The 15,404-nt window shown below is 46.2% G+C and overlaps 1 long non-coding RNA gene across 1 annotated transcript; it reads left to right on the forward strand.

Annotated features, from left to right (window-relative positions):
* Window positions 1–1,465: 1,465 nt before the first annotated feature.
* On the forward strand, window positions 1,466–5,856 carry LOC119622962 (uncharacterized). The gene is made up of 3 exons (XR_005239485.2): window positions 1,466–1,555; window positions 1,858–2,084; window positions 5,604–5,856. It is a non-coding gene; the product is annotated as an uncharacterized lncRNA (long non-coding RNA).
* The last annotated feature ends 9,548 nt before the right edge of the window (window positions 5,857–15,404 follow it).

Genomic DNA, 15,404 nt, shown 5'->3' on the forward strand with positions numbered 1-15,404 from the left:
TACTTTGGGAAGCTAAGGCAGGTAGATAGTTGGTAGCCAGGAGTTCAAGACCAGCCTGGGCAACATAGTGAGAGTCTATCTCTACAAAAAAAAAAAATTTTTTTTAATTAGCTGGGCATGGTGACGTGTGTTTCCCCCTACTAGGGAGGCTGAGGTAGGAGGATCACTTGAGCGCAGATGTTCAAGGCTGCAGGAGCTGTGATCACACCGCGGCACTCCAACCTGAGTGACAGAGGGAGACCCCATGTAAAATACAATACAATATAATATGAAACATGAAATGAGCAAAAGAAAGGCGGGAACATGGGAACCTAACAGGAAATAAGATTGAGGCCTGGGAGGCAGCCCTCCCAAGCACCTCCTATTATGCCTTGAACGAAGAAGTCAACACTGCCCTTGGGAAGATGCAGCAGGATGCAGCCTGAGACCAGCACACAACAGGGATTATTGCTCTGCTAGGACTGCGGGCCCAGGCTGGCTGGGGTTGAATCCCCGCTCTGCCACTTACAAGCAGGTTGCTTTATTGCTCCATGAATTGCTTTCCCAAATTGTGCATGGTAACAGTTCCTGTCTCACAGGGCTGCTTATCAAGATTAAGTGAGTTAATAATACATATAAAGGCTTTAGAACTGTGCCTGTCCCATAGTAAGCAATCAATACATGTTACTCATCATATTTTTGTTGTTATTATAAGGAATGAGTAGTCTGAGTCCTCTCCACCCACCATATTGTTTTGACTTTTCTCCAGTTGAGGCCAAGACAGAAGCATCAAATTGAAGGGATCAGGGGACAGCCAGGGCACTGGGCCCCATACTAGGAGGTTGATATTCCCAGGGAGGCTTTTGTTTCAAAGACTATGACGTGGTAAGATCTCTGGCTCTGGGTACTCTCCAGGGCATCAGCCAGGAGCACATAGACCAGGACCTTGCTAACTTTTTAAGGGTGTCATTTTGCCAAAGAATCCTCAAGCCTGGCCTATAACGGCCTAGGATGGCAATTTCCAGGCTTCCAAACTCACATCAACAGAGAGAGAGCTGCTGAAACAGTGCAGCTCCCAGAAAGGGGTACCCCTCCTCAATGTGCATGTCACAGCGTCCCATGAAGGACAATCCACAGGAGAGATTTTCCCAGACAGACAAGCAGGGGCCCCTGAGGGCAACGGGCAGAGGGGAGCCTTGCAGAGGGCAGAGCTGGGGGAAGTCACTTATTTGCTCCCAGGAGACCATGTCCATGTGACTTCTGGCAGAGTCAGATATGGGCTATGGGCCAGTGACCACTGTGAGTTGTTTCCTATTCTTTCCTTTTCCAAAGGAGAGTTATTACTGCAATTTCCCTGTTCTCTCTCTACCACTGTCTACTGAGTGCTGGTTAAATTTACCATTTAACCTCAGTGGACCACAGGGAACCAATAAGAGCTCCATGTATGAGGACCACACGTCACCCAGAGAACCAGAACTGGATAAAATTGTGGCTTGTCTCTTTGAAAAATTGTGGCTCGTCTCTTTGAGGGAAAGGGGTTGACTATGTTTGGTGTGGAGGGTGGAACTTTTTTAAGGTATGTTTATGGAGACAGATTTAAGTGTGGCTATTGGGCAGCTAGAGGGGGTAGACTGTACTGGACATATGTTGTTTTTGCAACCCGGTATCCACTCAGTCTTCTGACAAAATAGCCTCTTCCAAATGTGGTTGGGTTGGCATCCCAGTCCTACACAAAAATCTAAGGATGGGCCTTGATTCTCTTAAGCCAATTGATGTGCCCTATCCCCCATCTATATAAAGAAAGCCAATGAAATTTGATACGTGTGCTAAGTCTGGAAAAAGAAGTTTCTCACTCCTCTCTCCATCTGTCTGCAACAGAAGTTACTGGAAAGAGACCTGTCTTCCCCTGGATGGCATTGTGTGAAGACGTGGGACTTGCAGTCACTGTGGACATTTCTGACCACAAAGACCCATGAAACTGGATGATGAAGCCGAATCTAATACCACAGAAGGCAGAGCAAGGACAGCGGGAGAGGCTGGCCTTGGTGACATTGTTTGAATCTAGTCTTCTCTGAATCAGTCCCACCTTAGCCCTTCTCAATCACGTAAGTCAGAATATCCCCTCATTTAAACCACAGCTTCTGTCACAGCATGAGGAGTTCTCATAGGTTCATTAGCACAATTGGTGCTTTTTATCTTTTAATAATAAAACACCTTATTTATCAAGAGTTTTATAGTTTACAAAACATTTGCATAGACAGACCTCTTTTGATATTGTTACCTCCCAAAAGGCCAGGCAGACCTTGCGTTATTATCCTCCTTTTACTAGATGGGGAAACTGGGCTTGGAGAGTCTACTTTGCTCAGGGACACTCAGCCAGTAATTAGAAGGGCTAGAGCTTGAACTCAGGTCTTCTGACTTGAAGAAAAATTCTCATCTTGTAGTAGGTGTTGCACAGACCCATTGCAGAACACAGCTTCTGTTCTAAATTCTGCAGTGGAACAGGATAGTCCGGCACCCAACCCAACTGATGTTCTCTCCCCATCAAATTCTCAACAGTCTTGCCTGGATTTCAAGTCCTGAGCCCCGGAACAATTGCTTCTGCAGGAGGGGAAAGGACTCTGAGATATCTCTGAGGCAGTCATGCAGGAGATCATTTTCCCTTGTGGTTTCATTGATTTTATGATGAGGGAGTCTGTGATCTTAGTTGGAAATATTTATGCTCTAAGGGGAGAGACTCAGGAGTCTCAGTCATGTCTGTAGGCCACCCACACCCAGGGACCTTCTTAATTTAGTGATTCCTCCTCTCCAGCCCCCCTTCCCCTGTCAGCCAGGCTTTACTCAGGGTGAGGTGGAGTGGGTGATGTATTTATGATAGTGGAGTTCCAGAGCCCACGTGGAGGAGTAAATTACAAGTGAGTGCACCTCCAGGATGGGGTGGCCTCCCTTGTCCTGGCGGCACTTCAAAGCTTCCTGAAAATTCCCCAAGGAAAACAGCCAGTCTCAGAGGAGCTCCCTTCAACCCTCTGATGGCTTTGTCAGACACCTGTCCAAGTGTCCTCCAAGATCTGCCAGCTTTAACTCACTTGTTTCCCCACCTGCTCACACAGAGAGCAGTAGCCCTTTGCAGAAGGAGACACAGAGGTGGAGGGAGGCCCAAATTATAAAGTTAGAAGGCTCAGGGGCTAAATCCACCCTCCAGATGCCCTTCTGGAGTTCCATCTACCAGTGCTACCTTCCCTGAAGGGCCAGAACTCTGTCTCATCTGTCTTTAAATCTCCATCTCTAGCACAAACTATGGCCAACAGATGGGGCTCAATACATTTTTGTGGAAATCATGGGCAATTTTGCCATCCTTTCTATTAAAGCCCAACATGAATTTCCCATTCCTTTAGGCCACAGAGAACAAAGACTTTAAGATGCTCATAGGCATTGGATAGTATCCCATCTGATTCCTCAGTGACTCTTCCAGGTACCAAAATAAAAACCATTTACATCAGTAAAATTGCTTTACAATTTACAGTGCCCCTTTACTTATATCCTGCCATTCATCTCTATAACCATGAGGCTGGCACAGGTTCACCCATCTCAGAGATGAGGAAACGAAGACACAGAGAGTTTGGGTAATTTGCCAGAAGTCACACAGCTGATAAATGACAAAGACAGGACTCACACCCAGGTTTTTAAATTCTGAGTCCAGCGTTATTTCCACTGCATCATAACAAGCAGTGCTTCTTGTTTTGTTTGTTGTTGTTGTTGTTGTTGTTTTGAGACAGAGTCTCGCATTGTTGCCTGGGCTGGATGGTGTACAATGGCACAATCTTGGCTCACTGCAACCTCCACTTCCCAGGTTCACACAATTCTCCTGCCTCAACCTCCCAAGTAGCTGAGATTACAAGCACACACCACCACATCCGGGTAATTTTTTGTATTTTTAGTAGAGATAGGGTTTCACCATGTTGGCCGGGCTGGTCTCAAACTCCTGACCTCATGATCCGCCCGCCTCGGCCTCCTGAAGTGCTGGGATTACAGGCGTGAGCCACCGCGCCCCGCCATAGTGTATTTTTATCACGACCTTCTCACAGGCCCTGATGGGCTACTGGAGAAAGAGGAACCTGAGTCCGGGGTGGGAAATCCCCAACTTCACCTGTGGCAATGGAGCAGGAAGATGAGGGTTGCCTCCAAGCTTCCTCCACTTCCTGTGCACCTACCACAGGCCGGCTCCCTACACACACACCGACCTGCTTCCAGGAGAGGATCTACAGAGAAGCTGAAGCTTCAAGCCTGTCCTGTGGCCCCAGTTAATGGGTGCCACCAATGGACTACACAGAACACCTGAAATACCCTGAGCTCATCAATAAAAGAAACCTCAGAGAGGTTTTCCCAAATTTGACAACAATCCTAAAAATGTGCATGACATTACAAATAATGATTGGTGGCGCTGAATAATAAGCTCCCAGTAATCAAAACCAACTTTTGATGAACCGTGCTATTAAAAGACTGAATTATCTTTCTCTTCTGGCTATGGACAATATTACAAAATCTTTGTCATTGTAGGGAGTGATCAAAGAGCATTCAGTCAAAACCTAGGAAATAAAGTATTTCAATTTTAGATTCGGGGGATATGTGTGCAGGTTTGTTACAAGGATATATCGTGTAATGCTGGGGTTTGGGCTTCTCTTGAACCCCACCCAAATAGTGAACGTAGTGCCCAATAGGTAGTTTTTCCACCCACCCCCCATCCTTCCTCCCTGATGTTGGAGTCCCCAGTGTCTATTGTTTCCATCACTACGTTCGTGCATACCCATTGTTTAACTCCCACTTACAAGTAAGAACATGCAGGATTTGGTTTTCTGTTTCTACATTAATTCATCTAGGATTATGGCATCTAGCTGCATCCATGTCTCTGCAAAGGATATGATTTCATAGGAAAGAAAGTATTTGAAAGAGTTTTGTTCAGGTAGTTAATTTTTTATTGGATTCGTGATGTTTATGCTATTTGTTGACTTTTCAAATGTATAATTTTTGTCAATTCTAATTATAAATAAATGCCTATTTTTTTACCTAATTTAGTGTAATTTCCCATCCTGTTTCCTTAAAGAAAGTCTCATCAAATTGTGAAAGCCTCAGGTTCTTAGGTAAAAGCCTCAGGTTGGATCCAACCCTGTAAGGTCATCTCATTTAGATATTATTAGCATAATAACTCTATGAAAGAATTACTGTTATTATCTTCATTTTACAGATGAAGAAACTAAGGTTTGGAGATGCTCATTTTGTCCAGATCCCACAAACTAGTAAGGAGCAAGTCTTGGTTTCAAACTCAGATGTGACCCACAGTCCAAGCTTTTCCTACTATGTGATTACTACAACCAACCTTTGAGGAAATTCATTTATGGTCCAGCCACTTAATGTTTTGGGAAACTGTAGTTTTAAAATATGTCCACAAATTATTTGGTACTCTTTCTTCCAAGAGGTCATCCCTAACTCCACTCCCATCATGTGCAGGCTGGACTTAATAACTTGCTTTGAACAAATAGAATATGGAGGATGATGGCAAGAGATTGGATCTTGAAAGATGCTGGGGCTTCCTTCTAGTTCTCTCTTTCTTGGACTACTCTTTCCAGGTCATGTTAGCTGTCATGTCATGAGGACACTCAGGCAGCCTATGGAGAGGTCCACATGGTGAGGAATTGAGACCTCTGGCCAACAGCTTTGTGAGTGCACCATCTTGAATCTCCAACCCTGATCCAGCCTTCAGATGATTGTAGCCCAACCAACATCATGATTGCAATCTCATGAGAGATCACCCATTGCAAACCTGCTCCTGGATTCCTGACCCTCAGATACTATGAAATAATAAATGTTTTTAGCTGCTAAGTTTGGGGGTAATTTGTTATCAGCAATAGATAATTAATACGGTAACTGCTTAATGTTGTTGTAATGGAGATACTGGCTGGGTGTTTCTGAAATGTTTACGTGGGAGATTGATTGGGAGGGTGCGATTGGCTCCCTGCAAATCCATCACTACTGGAAAACAATTTCATACACATATTTTACCAAGGGCGGACCAATATTGTATTTTATTCTGCATTTGCAAACATCCTCTCAATTAATCAGATTAGCTGTGGTGGTGCAGATATTCCAGCTGCCCACCCATCACCAAAATGATCTCTTTACATTGAGGACCCAAGCGAAGGTTAAGAGGGAAAATATCTCATTTTTTATTACGTCTCTCACTTGACAAAGGATTTGAAACTTTTTATAATATTACATCCTTTTAGTACATAAATAAGACAATGAGAAATGAAAGTCAAAAGCAGCAGAATGTTGAGCAATCTGAAGATCAAGACTAAAGCAAAGTTGGAATGTGCTATGCAAGCTCCAGGTCCTCCACAGTTATTCAAAACGAGCCATTCATTTAGGCTCTGACCTTCCCAGAGGAAACATAGGAGGCAAATTCCCACTGTCAGGGCCAGCTTCATGTGTCTGCAGCCAGTGCAGTTGCACAAGGCCCTGTACTCCAAAGGGCCCCATAGTTGGGGGTAATGCTTTGAGGTTGCCATTTTGAAATTCTTCAGTATTTTATCCTTGAATTTGTGTTTTGTAAGTGAAATCTGACATCCCAATAGAGCATATAACGGGGATTTGGAGCCTCTGCTCACAGTCTGTTCCTACTACTTGCTGCCTCTCACCTCCCTGTCCCCCAGTGGGCTATGCTTGCCCCGCCTCCTCTTCCCCTTCCTGCTCTACAACAGCCACCACCCTCCACCCAGGGAGGTATCAGCAGAGGGAGGCCAGCACCCTGCCATCACTCTCCGCCCTGCCGCAGGGACCTGGGCATAGATGTGGGTAGGGTAAGAGTCAGGTGTGTGCCCCAAGGTGTCTTGGTGCAGGACAAGAAGGAAGCTGTCCCCACCTCTGGCTGGCGGTGCCCCACGTGTCTAAAAGGAATCCTCCCTACAGCTCTCAGGAAGGGAGAGGCTGAGGGATATTCTTTGCTGCTGTGGCCAGGCAGAGGCACTGGCAACGGGGTGAGGAGTGTGGCTGAGAGGCTGCATCCTAGCCATGCAGAGTGGCAGGTCATCTTTGGCTGCAAACTTGGCAGAGGCCTCGTGTCCACCCCAGATCCTGGTACCAAGCATGCCCCAGCACAGAGCTTGCAGTCCCCGGGGGTCACCTGTCCACTGTGGGTGGGGCAGCAAGTGCATGGAAAGGGGACATTGACTTCCCAGGGCCCCACATTTTCATTTTGCACTGAGCCCACCAATTATTTGGCCAGCCTTGTCTGTTGTGCCGTAGGGAAAGAAGAAATCCATTTCTGAGAGTTAAGGAAGTTTTTCCAGCCCACGTGTCTGAAAGGAATCCTCCCTACAGCTCTCAAGAAAGGAGAGACTGAGGGATATTCTTTGCTGCTGTGGCCAGGCAGAGGCACTGGCACCGGGGTGAGGAGTGTGACTGAGAGGCTCCATTCCAGCCACTCAGAGTGGCCGGCTGCCCAGGAACCCACCCATGCAAGGAACTCTGCAACATCCAAATCCAACCCTGAAGCACCAAGCGTCTGCAGCCCCATTGAGCTCCCGCAGCAGCCCACAAGGTGCAGAACAGGCTGTGTTGCATTCTCTGTGACTGTAGACTCACTAGGCATTCAGTGAGCCAACTCCATGTGGTTTGAAAACGCCACCAAAATGTCGTATAGGCTTGGCAGCTGGTCCATATGTCCTGGGGGGAGTCTCTATGCCAGGGGCTGCTCCTTTGCCTGGGAGCAAATCACAGTGTCCCACACAGGTAGGCTGACTTGGTGAAGGAGGGGACACAGGCCCACCCTGTGCAGGCAGCAGGGGTTTGTCATGGGGGTCTAGAGTCTGACCAAAATCAAGGGACTCTATGGGAAAGATGTGAAGGCAGAGTTTACAGACTTGCCACGTGGACCTATTTGCAGCAGGCCCCTCCTCTCTGCCCTCCCATTGCCTCCTTGTCAAATGAGGCATTTCCAGGCAGGTGCATCTCACTCTGCAGGGTCTTCAGGGCCAGGCTTGCCAATCCTGAGCAGAGTACCGAATGCACTGGGAGGAATTCATGTCGTATTTTGTTCCTAGATAGTGAGCTCTTCTGATTCCAAAGGAGTACATTTCCTTTTCCATCCAAAAAAAAAAAAAAATCTCCAAACGCTCCCTTGGGCCAAAACGTCTACCGAGATGTGACCGGCATTTAGGGTTTGTCCGTGACATTTAGAGTATCTTTGTTTGTCAAGAACTGAGGGGTTTCAGTGCTAAAATGAGGCCACTCTCAGGCAAATAGGAGGGTTGGTCACCCAACTGCTCTTTAGATAAGTGAGAAGCCAGGTAAATCCAGATTATGTTTTTCAATAAAAAATTAATGATCACATTTATCACTCACCTTCAGGAGGACATATCTTAATATGAAATAAAACTCTCTGTGCTGAATTTCCTCGGGAGAGCCCAGAGGTCTTTCACGATGATACAGTAAGGGAAAGGAAGGACAGAGCTCTGTTTCCTAGGCTTGGCCTCTTTGCCTTAAAGTTGAGTTTTATCTAGTAGCACCTGCAAATGATAACTCCTCGGAGAATTGTGCTTTTCTAGAAAGGCGAGTAAGGTGAGAGGTCAGTTGTTCTCTGTGTACACACGCCTACGTGCGAGAAAACTGTTCAACTTAAAATGCTAGCAAGGGCCGCCTAGGGATACCCACTTTTCAAAGTTTTGCCCTATTCTTGAATATGAAAACTGCAAAATCAGCTGTGCAAAAAAATAACTTTTTTTTTTAAAGCTCTTAGCTTACGTTCTACCAGGAGTCTCCATTGTATTGTGGTGGTAGAAGTTTGATCTTAGCCTATTCTTAGTCCCCATCTTTTCTTCAAGGTTAATATCGAAGTTAGGAGGGGTCAGGAGAGGGAGTACTTCGTGTAATGGCAAGGTGCAAGGCAAGAAGGCGGGGGCGGTGGCGTCTCATGAGACCAGAAGCAAATATTTAGTGAGCACTTCCACGGTGCCAGACACTAAGAGCTTCATCTGTGTTCCATCTTTTGTTATCTTAGATCAGTAGTGATCTGTATGATTTTTACCCACATTTTATAGATGAGGCACAGAGAAGGTAAGGGGCTTACAAAAGGATTACGTGGCTAGGAAGAGGCAGAGCTGAGGTTGCAAACCAAAGGCCTGATCCCAGAGGTAGCCCACCTAAGGTCATTCATTTAACAGATATTGACGGATCACCTATTATCTGACCTAGGCTCACAGGATGGAGCCTAAAGAGAAAGGAATCCCTGCCTCAAGGAGCTTCCATTCCGGCCTCTTCACTGCACTGTTTCTTGCAGCAGCCGTGAGGCATCCACTCCCCATCCTGGTTCTGGGGCATTATTTCCTCCAGGCTGCTTTTTTCCTTGCTCTCATTCTAGGGGACTCTTCAAGCCCTGTGACTCTCCTTTTACTTCCACTCTTCTCCTAGGAAGGTGGACATGCATTCTGTCTGCACCGTTCTGGCTCAGACCTCTTCTACTTCCACCTGCTCACAAACTCAAAGCACTTCGAAACCCCGGGCACGTCCGCTCACTCATCATGCCCAGGGCCATTTCAGGCGGGCACATCGACCATGCACACAGGCCATTCCTGCTGTGGGGCCTGATCCCCAGAACTCTGAACGTCTAGCTTGAATGGGGAACAGGGTGGCATAACTGCATTTGTCAGGAAGATCTACGCATGCTTCATTTCTTACTCTCCTCCTTCCCTGGGGGCGAGAAAACTGGTTCTAACTCACCCAGTTTTTTCTAGGTCCTGGGTCATCTCACAGCCATGGATTTTAAGTTTCCAAACCCTGAAGCATTCTCCGCTTGCTACAGAAAATCCCTTCCCGCCCACTCGGTGTGTGTGACTGATCCTAAGTAGCAGAAGGGTCAAGCAGGGAATAAGAGAGAAGACAGGGGAACGAACGCACCAGTTAACACTGTGTAAGATCCCTTCACTTCAAACAGCTGCCTGTTATTATTTCTGCATTTCGGGCCCCACAGATAAACACGGTTCGTGCACTATTAACGTTCGCCATACCCTTTTGACAAATCCCCCTTTGTGCCTCAATTCACTCATTTGTAAAGTAGGAATAATGACAGTGCCCACCTCGTACAATGTTTGGGAAGATTAAAATCAGTTAAAGAGGCCGGGCGTGGTGGCTCAAGCCTCTAATCCCAGCACTTTGGGAGGCCGAGACGGGCAGATCACAAGGTCAGGAGATCGAGACCATCCTGGCTAACATGGTGAAACCCCGTCTCTACTAAAAAATACAAAAAACTAGCTGGGCGTGGTGGCGGGCGCCTGTAGTCCCAGCTACTCGGGAGGCTGAGGTAGAAGAATGGCGTAAATCCGGGAGGTGGAGCTTGCAGTGAGCCAAGACGGCGCCACTGCACTCCAGCCTGGGCGACAGAGTGAGACTCCGTCTCAAAAAAAAAAAAAAAAAAAAAAAAATCAGCTAAAGAGTGTGAGGTGCTCAAAACAGTTTCTGGCAAAGAGGGAGTGCCCTGTACACTGTTAGCTGTCATTATTATGATTAGTATCATTTGTTGTTGGTGTCATATTTGTCTTTCTCATTACCCATGTTTCAGGGTGAAGACAATGTTTTAAAAATTTATCTCTGTATCCGATTCAGCACATGACAGGGTCCAGCACACAGTAGGTATTCAGTACATGTTGATTTATTGTTTTTATTTTTTTTAGAGAAAGGGCCTCACTCTGTCACCCAGACTGGAGTGCAGTGATGCTATCATAGCTCACTGCAGCCTCGGACTCCTTGACTCAAGCGATCTCCCACCTCAGCCTCCTGAGTAGCTAGGAAAACAGGCACACACCACCACACCTGGCTAATTTTAAAAAGTTTTCTGTAGAGATGGGATCTCACTATGTTGCCCAGGCTTTGAATTTTAACTGAAGAAATAAACTGTTGTGTTTTGTTCTCTCTTACTAAAAATTCAGATTCAGACCTATGATGTAATGAAATCACTTGACTCCTCCCCCACCCGCCCCTACTGCTTACAAAAGATGAGCTGGAAGAGACCTGGCGGATCATCTGGTCTAACCTTAGTTTACAGAGAAGAATTACAAAACCCAGGAAGAGAAAAATGAACTGCTCATGGTTACTCAGTGGGTAAAAGAAGGATTTATAAACCAGCTGGTGGGAGTTTAATCACTTCCTTTGCAGGACTGTTCTCTGAGAAACAGAGCTCATCCCTCCTTGTGCTCATGACTCATTGACAACATTTAATGAACACTCACCCCATGCCATGCTTAGGAGTGGGAAGACTGCAGGCCATAAGGCTAGAGCAGGGTTCAAATCTCAGTTCCACCCCTCGGCAGCTAACACCCTTGAATAAACCGAGCCTCATTATCTTCACTTATAAAACAGGGACAAATAATAAAGAGATGGAAGGAGTTTTGCCGGGAGTCAATGAACTGATGTGTTCGTGTTTGTAGCAAATAGTAGCAATGTTTGTTTCCTTCCTCTCCACTCTGGTAGCAAGCCAAAGAAGTAGGAGATAGGCCCTTGTCCTTAAGGAGATTATGATGCTGTCTCTTTGCAAGATGAAGAAGTTCGAGCATGAGCTGAGCGGAAAGTCAAAGGACAGAGAGAGTTAACTGGGAATGTTTAATGGGAGAGGCAATTCTAGTTTTAAAAGAGACAAAGAAGATCGATTGGCAGGGAGCATTAGAAAGATTTCCTAATGTGCTCTTCAGAGAGGCTTCCCCTGACCACCTGTGCAAAGTAGCCCCCATCACTCTTTGTCCCCTTGCCCAACATTCTATATCACAGCATTTACAACTCTGCCACCCTTGCTTGTCTTTCTGTTTATCATCTGTACCCCCAACTAGAATGCATGCTCCAAAGAGCAGGGAATTCTTCATCTGCCATCTGCTTGGTGCTGTCACTCCTGTTCTAAACAATGTCTGGCATATCATAATTGCTTGAAAATGTTTGTCAAGTGAATATAGAGTGACAAATTACAACAGTAGCTGAGTGACCTTGGGAAGAAAGGAATGATTTGCCCGGGAAGAGTGTTTAAAATATCAAGGAATTAGTGAATGGTGCTCCAGTACTGAGGACTGGGATTTGACCATTTCCGATGGCAGAAAGGAGGCCTCTTCTGTTGAGCTGGTGGAATAGCTTCCCTCCCTGGAAGGCCCACGTTCCCAACCTTTGGTCAGCTCTTTTCACTCCCATACCAACGTGAGCCGAGAGAGATAACCACACCTCCTCAAGACCTGGGGTGCCTTTAGGTTAGCGCTTTACACGGGATCATCTGAAGTCATAAGTAATTCTCGAGTGTGTCTGACTTTGTCGAGTGTTAGTCCAGCTAAGTGTTAGAGAGATGGATGCTCACAGCCCACAAACAGCATGGTTGAATCACCAAGCATCTTGTTTGTGTTAGAGAGTGAGATAAACTCTAGGAGCCTTCACCCATAAAACTGTCTGCAGTATTGAAAACATGCTTCATAAAAACTCCCTGATGACCAGGAATGTATTCTTCTAACGTGGGATTGGCTGAAAACACTTTTGAAAACAAATTACTATGGGTGGTCCAGTTTTGCTCTTATGCAGTAGGGGGCGCTGTTGATACAAATTCCATCCGTACTACATGGACTCCATTACACTAACCACAGGTGTTCCGTGTTCGCAGCTTTACCCAGACACTATAGCCCTGGTTGTTAACACTGAAGAGTTAACAGGTGTGCCAGGAGAAGAACGTGGCTTACTCAAACTGTTTGAAGGATAGCATTTTCTTGGTTGGCATCCTATCAACTCTTAACTAGTTCTCTTCATACAGAAACGTTTTCACCTTTTTCAATTCTTACCATATAACATTGACTTTTCTCCTAAAGAGATTATTTGTTGTTCATCCTAAGGATTAATGTTTGGTGTCCTGAGAATCAGTGTATTGGAGGAATGTCAAGATGTCTGAAATGAGGAAGCCCAAGTCCTACCCACCAACTAGAAGAAAATTTAGACAAAGTCAAGTTGAACCCAACTCTCTCAAGAGATGAACTTACTAGGGCTGCAAAGGTACTTGTCTGGAAAACCACTCTTGGGTTTCCCCATAAGCAATATAGTCATTTAGGGAGGAAAGCTGCCCCTATAGAAATCCCAAAGGGGGGTGCATGAGAGTTTCCGAATGCCAAATATTGTAGGGATATTCACCCACTTAGAAACTGGGCAATAGATTTGCATTTCTGGAAGCTCTGACCTTACAGAATAAGGGATGAATAAAGGGTACCCTGGACCATGAAGAAAAGATGCCTCCAATCCTTCACCCTGTCTTAAGCAACAAGCTTCCAAGGCTGACTGACCTTCGCCAGATCCTACTTTGGCCATCTTGGGATGGCCAAATTACCACGTGGGTGAAGAAATTATGGAGAATTGGGGGGCTATGAAGATACTTTGACCTTTTCTGGAGTCTAGGACCTTCACCGTCCTTGACGGTGCTTCTATTCTAGTTCTTCTAGCAGAGGAGGGCAGTGTTCCTATGAAGTTCCTATGCTCCCTGTGGATCAAGGCCTTTGAAACTGGGGATCCCGGCTGAAGGCTGACTCAGTGTCTCAGGACCCAGCAAGCTCCTCAGCCCCTCAGCTCCTTCAGCCTCCCTCCACGTAATGCCGTGGATGGAGGTGCCAGAGAGAGGCTGCAAAACAAAGGTGGCTTTCACCCAGAGCCAGCTGAGAGGTGATGACTGTGGTGGTGGGGTCTGCAGCCCTGAAGCAGGGTGCTGTCCTGTGACTCTGAGCTCAAAAATGTGTGAAATTTCTTTTTGCTGGGTATTCTACATCAAGCGGAACCTGTTCTCAGAGAAACATTCCATTTCACAGACCCTAATGGCTTTCCTCTGTGCTGATGCATTAATGAGGCTCCGGCTCATTCTAATCAGAAGGAAGCCATGCAGATAATTGCCTGAATTTTTAATTCAGGGTTATGATAGGGGAATCAAAGTCACACTGCAGTTGCTGAGGCTGCCTCTAGTTCCAGGCCATTGACTTTTGCAATTTTCTTTGATTTCCCCCTCCCTGTCTCTTTCTCCCCACTCCCACTCTCTCTCTCTCTCTCTCTCTCTCTCTCTCTCTCTCTTTTTCTCTCTGTGTCTCTCAGACTTGGTAGAGACTGACAGTCAGTTTCAGGTTGGGGTGGAGTAGAGAAATAGGGGCAGCCCTTGGGGTCTCCCACAGACTTTCTTCCTCCTCCTCTTTTGCAATCCTTCCCCTCCCCCATGAAAGCGTGGATCCTGCCCGCACCTGTCACCCCAGGGCTGGTTCTGGGAGAGTGCCCTGCAACTGGCCTTCCCACTCAGGGTCTCCGTGCCCATAAGCAAGGACAGGAAATTTGCCCCAGGAGAGGATCTCCCTTGGCAATTTACTTCTCATTCCATCTCAGTTTTTAGGGCAGAGGAGAGAAATGATAAAGGGAAGGGAAAAAGAGATCAGGTGACCAGAGCAGCTCAGCATCTTCCAATTCCTTGCAAAGGCAATCTGTTCTCCTTTGGTGCTGAGACCAAGGGCAGGTGGAAAGTTGGAGGAACCTAAGCCTGAGGTCCTTCCTGAATTAACTTCTCCCCCGACATAATCATCACTGAGTGCTAGAACTTTAAAGAACTTACAGAACCCTGACAACTACGGGTGGTAGACAGAGGTAAATGCAAACTGGTTGTACGATAGGCCACTAACCCACAAATGAAAAAAAGGACCCAGAGGCTGGTACAGAAAGAGGCTCCCTGACATTGGCCAGTTTGCCCAGAATGTCCAGAACTTTGGGGTGACACAGAATTTGCTAGGGTGAGAGTCGGCGGCCTTTATGGCTCAATTTCAACCAATAGTCACTTTCCAGGAGAGTGACTATTCTTGCAAGGGAAGTTTTCTTCTCCCAGTATGCTCCAGTGCTGGCTATAGCAACACCATCAGCACACGTTTACACTTTAAGCCGGCATTCAGCAGAGTGATTCTTTCCCTTCCAGATTGGTCTCTGAATCACTGGGCACCACACACTTGGCATCTAAGAGCAAAATGTATCTCCACATCTCTGACTCTGTATATCGGTTCAGGATTCTTACTTTCAAGAGAGAGAAGATAATTTTCACTGGGACCGAGCATCTCCTGGGTGCCAAGGACGTTATATACCATCCTTCCATTTAACCATTACCAGTACCTTGTGAAGAAGTGATGACTGTCTCTACTTTACACTTCAGGAAACTTGGGTTCACCAAAAAGGAACAGAAATTTTATTGCCACCTGCACCTCACCTTCCAGGGAAAATTTTGTTTTGTGGAACCCAGAAATCCCTTTCAAGGTGTGTTTCCAGGGCTTAGCAATGCTACTGATAATGCAGTCTTTCCAATTGCAGGCTACAACTTTCAGAAATCAAAAGAGGCAGTTACCTTTATTATG

The sequence above is a fragment of the Chlorocebus sabaeus genome, chromosome 16, assembly GCF_047675955.1.
Source record: "Chlorocebus sabaeus isolate Y175 chromosome 16, mChlSab1.0.hap1, whole genome shotgun sequence".
NCBI classification, from domain to species: Eukaryota; Metazoa; Chordata; class Mammalia; order Primates; family Cercopithecidae; genus Chlorocebus; species Chlorocebus sabaeus.